Here is an 8,176-nt window from a genome sequence, read left to right on the forward strand (position 1 = left end):
GGGGGGTAATGGCAAAAACGATCACCACCAAGTGCTTACTGCGAGTCGGATGCTGTTCTCAGCTCTTTCCATGTGTTAACTTATTTTTTCCTCACCACCAACCCCACCAGGTGGGCATAATACATCTTCCTTTGGTACCTTTTCTGTAACGCTGCCCTCTACATTTTACAGAAGAGGAAACTGAGGCCCAGGGAGGTCAAGTAATATCCCTAAGGTAACTGTGTGGCAAGTCAGCCTGCTTCCAGATTCCTGGGAAGCATCGTTTTTTGTTTTTTTTTTTAAGTTTTTGTTTATTTATTTTGAGAGACAGAGAAAGTGCGGGTGGGGGAGGGGTGGAGAGCAAGAGGGCAGAGACTCTAAAGCAAGCTCCTCCATGAGAGTGCAGAGCCCGATGTGGGGCTCGAACCCGCGAACCCTGAGATCATGACCTGAGCCGAAGTCGGACGCCTAGCCGACAGAGCGAGCCAGGCGTCCCCCTGCAGCACTCATTTTATGCCACGCCACCTGAGACAAGTTCCTTAATTCTCAGAGTCTCCGTTTACGGGAATGGATGGACTGTGCTGCCAGGGAATATCACGGGGAGCAGGAAGGGATGGGCAGAGGCGGCTCTTCGACCTCTGTAGAATGGAGACGATATTATTAATGCGTTAAGGTGCCACTTGGCTACCCTTGCAAATTCTGCAAAAATTGGATGCTCAGGTTAGAGCATGAGGTCTGGAGAGTCGGGCAAGGAACTAGGTCTGGTTGGCTCCCTCTCTTGGAGTGGGAACACCCCTCCCCAAAAGCTGAGACTCCTCGGGGCCACCCTGGGGTAACCCCACCAGCACCAGCCACGTTTGGGAGAACAATGCTTGTGTAGTCAGACTGAGGCAGGAAGTGAGTCATGGCTCTTCCTCAGTCTGTGAGCAAGAGAACCCTGTTGAGGAGAAACAGGGACAGGGCTGGCCCTGGGTAGCCTGGAGCCACCGAGATCCCCCAGTGTGGTGCCCTTTTCCCACTTGTCCCCTGGCCTAGATGAAAGGTCAAGCCAGAAAGCCAGCACTACTGGCTGCCTCTGGGTGCTCCACCCATCCTGGAGGCTGGTCCCCAGGGAGCAGTGGCGGGGCTGGGCAGGAGGAGGGGCTAGACCGGACCAAAGGGCTGCCACCCTGGCAGAGCCCGCCTCTCCTACCCTGCCTTGGCCTTGAGGTATTGCTCAGAGGTGCATCATTTGCGGGAGGCGGGGCGGGGCGGCGCGCTGGGGAGGAGAGGATCCAGCGAGTGAGCACCTGTCCTACCTGTCCTTCCTTTGCCCGGAGCATCTTTGCCTTGGTCCCGATCCCATTTGGGAGTTTCACAGACAATTGTGTGTTACGACAGTCCTCTGGCCAAAAAGAATTTCAGACTCCCGGAAGCCACTCTCCTTAAGTGAGACCCCTCTGGGAGAGAATTCCAGCTGTCACAGCTGGTTACTGTTAGCCAACTCCTTCCTTTATCTCCCCGAAACAGGTCCTCGGAGCACGGAGCCCGGAGCACGTAACGTATTGTTTTCTTTATCATGCCCATCCATTTCTCTGAGCCCTCAAGGCCTGAGGGAGCTAAACCGCCCCTGGAAGCCCAGGCTCCCCCTTAGGGCCTTAAGAGCCCAAGGGCCCCTGGGTCACAGTTTATCAGTTTACACACCTGGTAGCACACACGTGACAAGCCGGAGCAGGAAGGCCTGGGAGGGGCGGGGCGAGCAGGGCCTGATGGGTAAGGCCTGCTCCAGGAAGGGGCTTGGGAAGGGTTCCCCCCTTCCCGGCTGGGCTCTGGGAGGAAAGATCCCGCCAGCCAGGCCTCTCTTTATCCCTGAATTGTGGCTGATCTGCCAGGCTCCTGCAGAGGAACCTCCGTCCTAAGCTGCACCCATCCAGATGCACCCCTGTCCCTTCGGAGTGCCCTGGGGGTCCTCCCCCCACCTCTGCTCCAAACCTCCTCCCCACTCTCAGGCTCCTCGAAGCCTTCGACAGCAGCTACCCACACCTGGTTTTAATCAAGAGGTCCACACCGCATTCTTAGAGTGCACAGAAGGGCACACAACAAAGTTTAATTGGTATTTTCTCTGAAAGGGCAGGATTCGAGAGCTTTCTGTTTTCTTCCTTTCTGCTTACCTGCATTTTCCAGAAACATCTATGGCACCATCTTATAATGAAACCTTTAAGTCATGCAAAGTTGAATAAAGCATGCCCATACTTCACCATCCAACGCCAGAACACCCGGGGTCCATCCCCAACGCGGCCACAGCCAGGCTCCTCCTAGCCGGTCACAGGGCAGGGCCTATCTGCTTCTGGCTAAACCACTTTGGGAAAATCTCCTTTATATGACGGGCAAACAGGGTGTCTGTGGGTGGGGGGAGGAGCTGGGAATGATTTGGTGGTGACATATCCGGTCACGCTGGGACAGGATCACGGCGTGGCCGGCCCTTCTCATTTTCCCAGTTATTGGGGTGCATCTGCGCATACCTCTGCCCGTGGGGCTCGGCCACGTCCCGAAGTCACTTGCCGGTTTAATAACTTCCCTTTGCCTATTTGTGTCTTCTTCCTTGTCTTCCGTGCCCAGCCAGTGCTACCCCCGACAGGGCACCTGATACGTGCTGTGGATGCAGTCTGGTCTGGCAGATGTTCATTGAGCCCCTGCTGAATGCAGGGCCTTGGTGCCTTAGACCTGAGTCCCTTAGAGCTGGTCCTCAGGAAACCAGTGACGTCTGCCTGAGGGCACCAATGTCCTCAAGAATCTGCACCCTCCTGTGGCCTTGCAGCTCCAACAAACCCCTGCCCTTCCTTCTCCCTCTTGGTCCAGAAAAGGAAAACAGTCAATTAACTAACTAAAATTTTTAAAAATTTAGGGGCACCTGGGTGGCTCAGTCGGTTGAGCCTCCGACTTTGGCTCAGGTCATGATCTCACGTTCATGGGTTCAAGCCCCACGTCGGGCTCTATGCTGACAGCTCAGAGCCTGGAGTCTGCTTGCGATTCTGTGTCTCCTCTCTCTGTCCCTCCCCGCTCAGGCTCTGTCTCTCTCTGTCTCAAAAATAAATAAAACATTTTTTAAAAATTAAAAAAAAATTTGAGGGCACATAGGTGGCTCAGTTGGTTGAGCATCCAACTCGATTTTGGCTTGAGTCATGATCCCAGGATCATGGGATGGAGCCCCGTGTCGGGCTTGGTGCTAAGCCTGTTTCGGATTCTCTCTCTCTCTCTATCCCTCTGCCCCTCTCCCCCATGTGCTCTCTCTCTTAAAAAAAAAAAAAGGTTTTTTGGGGGTTGGGGGGCACCTGGGTGACTCAGTTAATTGTCCAACTTTGGCTCAGGTCATGATCTCGCAGCTGGTGAATTCGAGCCCCGTGTCGGGCTCTGTGCTGACAGCCCAGAGCCTGGAGCCTGCTTCAGATTCTGTGTTTCCCCCTCTCTCTCCCCTTCCCCCCCTCAAAAATGAATAAAGATTAAAAATATTTCTTAATTTTAAAATAAAAATTTGAAAAAAACCCCAACTGACAGTCAATGTTCCTGCCTTGTTGAATTTTCCAGTTTGTCATCCAGAATTGGGTTTCTCAGCCTCAGCTCTTTCCACTTGGGGCCACTGGATCATTCCTTTTTTGTGGGGACTGTCCTGTGTATTGTAGGATATTTAGCAATATCCTTGGTCTCTAAACACTAGGTGCCAACAGTACCACCCCCATCATGATAACCAAAAAAACATCCCCCGACATGGCCCAATGTCCGCTGAGGGGAAGAATCGTCCCGATCCAGAACAGGATTGTTTTCTGGGGCGCAAGGCCGACGGCGCGACGCACCGAGACAGCGGGCAGCGAGACAGTGGCCAGCCTGTCTGGTGTGGCAGTGCCTCAGTGGGGCCGTTTAGTGCTCAGGGTGGGCGGTCTTGGGTATTTCTGCACTGTCGCTTTCAGTAAGGGTAGTGATACTGCCAAACCGGGGAAAGGATCGGTCGTGTGGATCACACTGTTTACTAAGGTGGAGACAGCTTTGTGCTCGGTATGCATTTAGAAAGCAGATCGGGGGGGGGGGGCGCCTGGGGGGGGGGGGTTTAATCAGTTAAGCGTTCGGCTTATGCTCAGATCACGATCTCACAGTTCGTGGGTTCGAGCCCCGCGTCGGGCTCTGTGCTGACAGCTCAGAGCCTGGAGCCTGCTTCGGATTCTGTGTCTCCCTCTCTCTCTGCACCCTCCCTGCTCGAGCTGTCTCTGTCTCTCAAAAAATAAATAAAAAGCAGAGAAAGCAGATCGGTAGCTGCTTGGGGAAGCAGGGCAGGGAGGGGCAAGTGATGGACAGATCTGTTCGTTATCTCGGTTGTGTTGACGGATTCATGGGTGTACACAGACGTCAAAATGGATCAAGTCGTACACTTGAAATACGTGCCGTTTACCGTGTGTCAGTCATATCTCAATTAATCTGCTTTTAAAATGTATTTCATTGTTTAAAGTTTCAGTGCTTGAAAGGCGTTATTTTGGAAAACTGACTAACGTGCAGCACGGTTCCTCGTCCATGCCAGATGACCTGGGGGTACTTAAGAGCAACGTAGCAGTTGAGAAGAAGGCAGAGAAAAAGGAGAAAACTCGTGGGCCTCAAAGCTGGCCCAGGGAAGGGGAGAGAGCCAGCGGGAAGCCAGCTAGAGCCTGTCCGCCGGCTCGAAGAAAGCACTGGAGTTTTTCCGTCGGGTGATGCTATCAAACCAACATGCCCAGAACCGTATCATCAGGGACTTGGGGGAAATGAAATGACAAACTCGGTGCTGGCTGCCAGGAAGGGAACAGATGAGGCTCCCCTACCAACGTTAATCCCTAAAGCAAATACTGGCCCCGGAGAGAGTCAGGGCCTCCGTGGGGCCTGGTACAAAGGGAGCGGGAGCTGTTACGGGGGCGGCTGCATGTGCCCGGGCCCCAAGGGGGTGCGCCGGGCAGGGCAGGGCGCTTGCTGCGGGCGCCCAGGAGGGAGCCGTGGGCAGCAAACAATGAGGGGCCTCTTGCTGACAGTTTGAGACACTCGTTAGCTGATGGAAACCTCCAAGCAAGGGTCTCAAGAGCCCGTGAGAGAGGCCGGGGGGCGAGGGGAGGATTTGGGGGGATAGACCTGTGTGTGGAGGGTGGACTGTGCACCAGGCGCTTCCGTCATCTGGTCCTCAGATAGTGGCTGAGGACCTGCTGGGGGCAGGGTCTCCTCCAGGGCTCAGCTGGGGTGAGGGGGACAGACAGCAGACAAGTAAGCAGTTATAAGAGAAGTTCAGGGCATTGTGAGTACTCTGGAACACAGATCGTGGAAAGCGTAATGCAACAGTGCCTGGGGGAGGGGGTGGTCTGCTACCCTGGGGCAGTCAGGGAAGACTTCTTGGAGGAGGTGATATTTGGGCAGAGGCTTAAGAAAGATGCATTGATATAGAGATCTGGAGGGAGGGGGTCCCAGGCCAAGGAAGCCAGGAAGTGACGGGCCTGAGCATGTGTGTGGAAAGCAGACACTTCTTGGTGTGGAGGGATCAGTCAGAAAGGAAGGGATGATGAGGGAAGGCCAGGCTGGATCATGGCTCGGTGGTGGGCCAGTCAGGATGTTGAACTGAATTCTCAGAGCGCTGGACAGATTTGGGAGAATTCTGCTAATTCACCCTTTTGGAAGGTCGTCTGACTACGGTGGGGAGAGGAGGCACACGGGTTCAGAGCGGGGGCCCCACAGCAGCCCTGCACAGGCGGCACCGGCAGTGACCCTCCCGTCACTGCGGGCTCGGGGACTGCCCTGGGGAGGTTGGGCGACGTTCATGACTCAGTGCGCGGGTCTGTGGGCTCCTGTGCAAGCCTGGGAAAGAGGAGGTGTCACTCGTCACCTGGAGGAGCCTGTGCTTGGCCTGCTCGCCCTGGGGTGCCACTGCCCACCTACTTGGGTGGGTTCAGGTGCCTCTTCCTAAACCACACCTGCGCGGGCAGCCTAGCAGGTGACATGGCAACAAGAGTTTCTTTGGGAAAGGGCACCTGGGCGGCTCAGTCGGCTAAGTGTCTGACATCAGCTCGGGTGGTGATCTCACAGTGTGTGGGTTCAAGCCCCACGCTGGGCTCTGTGCTGACAGCTCAGAGCCTGGAGCCTGCTTCAGGTTTTGTGTCTCTTTCTCTCTCTGCTCCTCCCCTGCTCACGTTCTCTCTCTCTCTCTCTCAGAAATAAATAAGCATTAAACTTTTAAGTTATGAAAAATAAAGATTCCTTGGGTTAACACTGGAAAGTTACAGAGCACTCATTTGCTGATTCTCTGCTGAGTGCTTTATGCTGATCACTTAATTTACTGCTCAGAACAACCCTGAGGCAAGGCATTATTATCCCCATTTTACAGATTAGGAAACCGACAGCTTGCTGGGAGTCACGGTGAGGAAGACCCAAGATTTGAACCTGGGATGCATAACGGAAAGCCCACATATGCAAACCACTCAGCTGTCTGCTTCTAGAAGAGGGTGAACCATGGCTGAATCAGAGGCCGGTTCCCTCGAGCGTCGTGGTGTGGGCTGCTCGGCCATGAGTCACATCTGGCTCTTTCCTGGACGAGGCCCGCTCGCCTATATCCTGCCTGTATACCCATCGCGGTTTCTGGAATGTGTGTGTCGCTGAGCCACCGAGCTGCCCTTCCCCCACACAAATGTTGCAGGAGACCTTCCAGGTGTGCCAATTATCAGTCCAAATCCAGCTCTGAACGACCCCCCCCCCACCAACCTGGGGAAAGTAGGTACCCTCCCGGGTCCCCAGTTTCCTCATCTGTGAAATGGGACCAAAATCTACCCAGCTCGTCTGGTGAGGCCAGCAGAGTGCTCTGCACAGCACCTGGCTGGATGTGGTGGCTGCTGGGATTAAGTGGCCTCCGTCTTCCTTCCGAGGAAAGGAAACATTTTTTCCTAATGTTTATTTATTTTTGAGAGACAGAGTGCGAGCAGAGGAAGGGGCAGAAAGAGAAGGAGACACAGAATCTGAAGACAGGCTCCGGGCTCTGAGCTGTCAGCACAGAGCCCAACTCACGAACTGTGAGATCATGACCCGAGCTGAAGTCAGACGCTTAACCGACTGAGCCATCCAGGCGTTCCAGGAATGCTTTCCTGATGCTTCCACATGGGCTGCAAACCAGGTTTTTGGGCACAAAAGCTCTCCCTTCCCGCAGCCCTTCTTTGGGAGCTGTTAGATTACCTGGCTCCCCACCCCCACCCCCGGCAGGAGTGCTGCCAGCCTCCTCACACTGTGCCCAAAGCCTTTGGTGTGGTCTGGTCCCTGGGTGGCCCAAAGGTGCCCTGTACCCATCTTGCAAGTCACCTACTCCTTTGACCTCTTGCCTCCGAGGTCAGAGGTCACAGGTAGCTCCTGGACTTGTCCACAGCATGATGTGCAGAATAGGCGGGCAGCCCGCTGGGGCACGTGGACCAGGCTGATGGAGGCTGGCGGGGCCTGGCTGGCAGGTGCCACCCTGATGCCTGCCTGGGGGCTGCGGGCTGTGGAAGCCATTTCAGGCGCACCAGCAACAGGGCTCTCTAGGGGGCACCCCGCAACCTGGCCACATGGGGGACAGACTGCCAGGTGCCCCTCAGAGTCCATGTCCCAGCAGCGGCCGCAGCATCGTGCTTTCTAGGCTTTCGCACCAGAGTCCTGGCAGGGCTGATCTTCCTGATCTTCGAGTTGTTTGAGAGAAGCAATACTTCCAGCGAGTACTCTAGGAAGACCGTTCTCCTGGGAAGCGATGGGGAGCTACATCACCCGCATGGCATCTCTGACCTGAGCCCGTGTACATTCCCTTTCTGGGAGAGACACTCCTGCAGCCTCCCCAGTGGTGACTGAGGTTATATTAGGTATACATTCATTTTCCCAATTCCTTTTTCCAGTGGGGGAAGAGAGAGAGAGAGAGAGGGAGGGGGAGAGAGAATAAGTGGGGGAGGGGCAGAGAGAGAGGGAGACACAGAATCAGAAGCAGCTCCAGGCTCCGAGCTGTCCGCACAGAGCCCCACACGGGGCTTGAACCCACGAGCTGTGAGGTCATGCCCTGAGCCAAAGTCCGGCGCTTAGCCAACTGAGCCGCCCAGGCGCCCCTCCTTTTCCCAGTTCTTATGCAACCTTCAATCCAAAATGAGTGTACAGAAAAACACACATAAAGCGACCCTACCTCTGCCCCTTCCATAGAGTCCCCTCCACA

The sequence above is a fragment of the Suricata suricatta genome, chromosome 9 (assembly GCF_006229205.1).
Source record: "Suricata suricatta isolate VVHF042 chromosome 9, meerkat_22Aug2017_6uvM2_HiC, whole genome shotgun sequence".
Taxonomy (NCBI): domain Eukaryota; kingdom Metazoa; phylum Chordata; class Mammalia; order Carnivora; family Herpestidae; genus Suricata; species Suricata suricatta.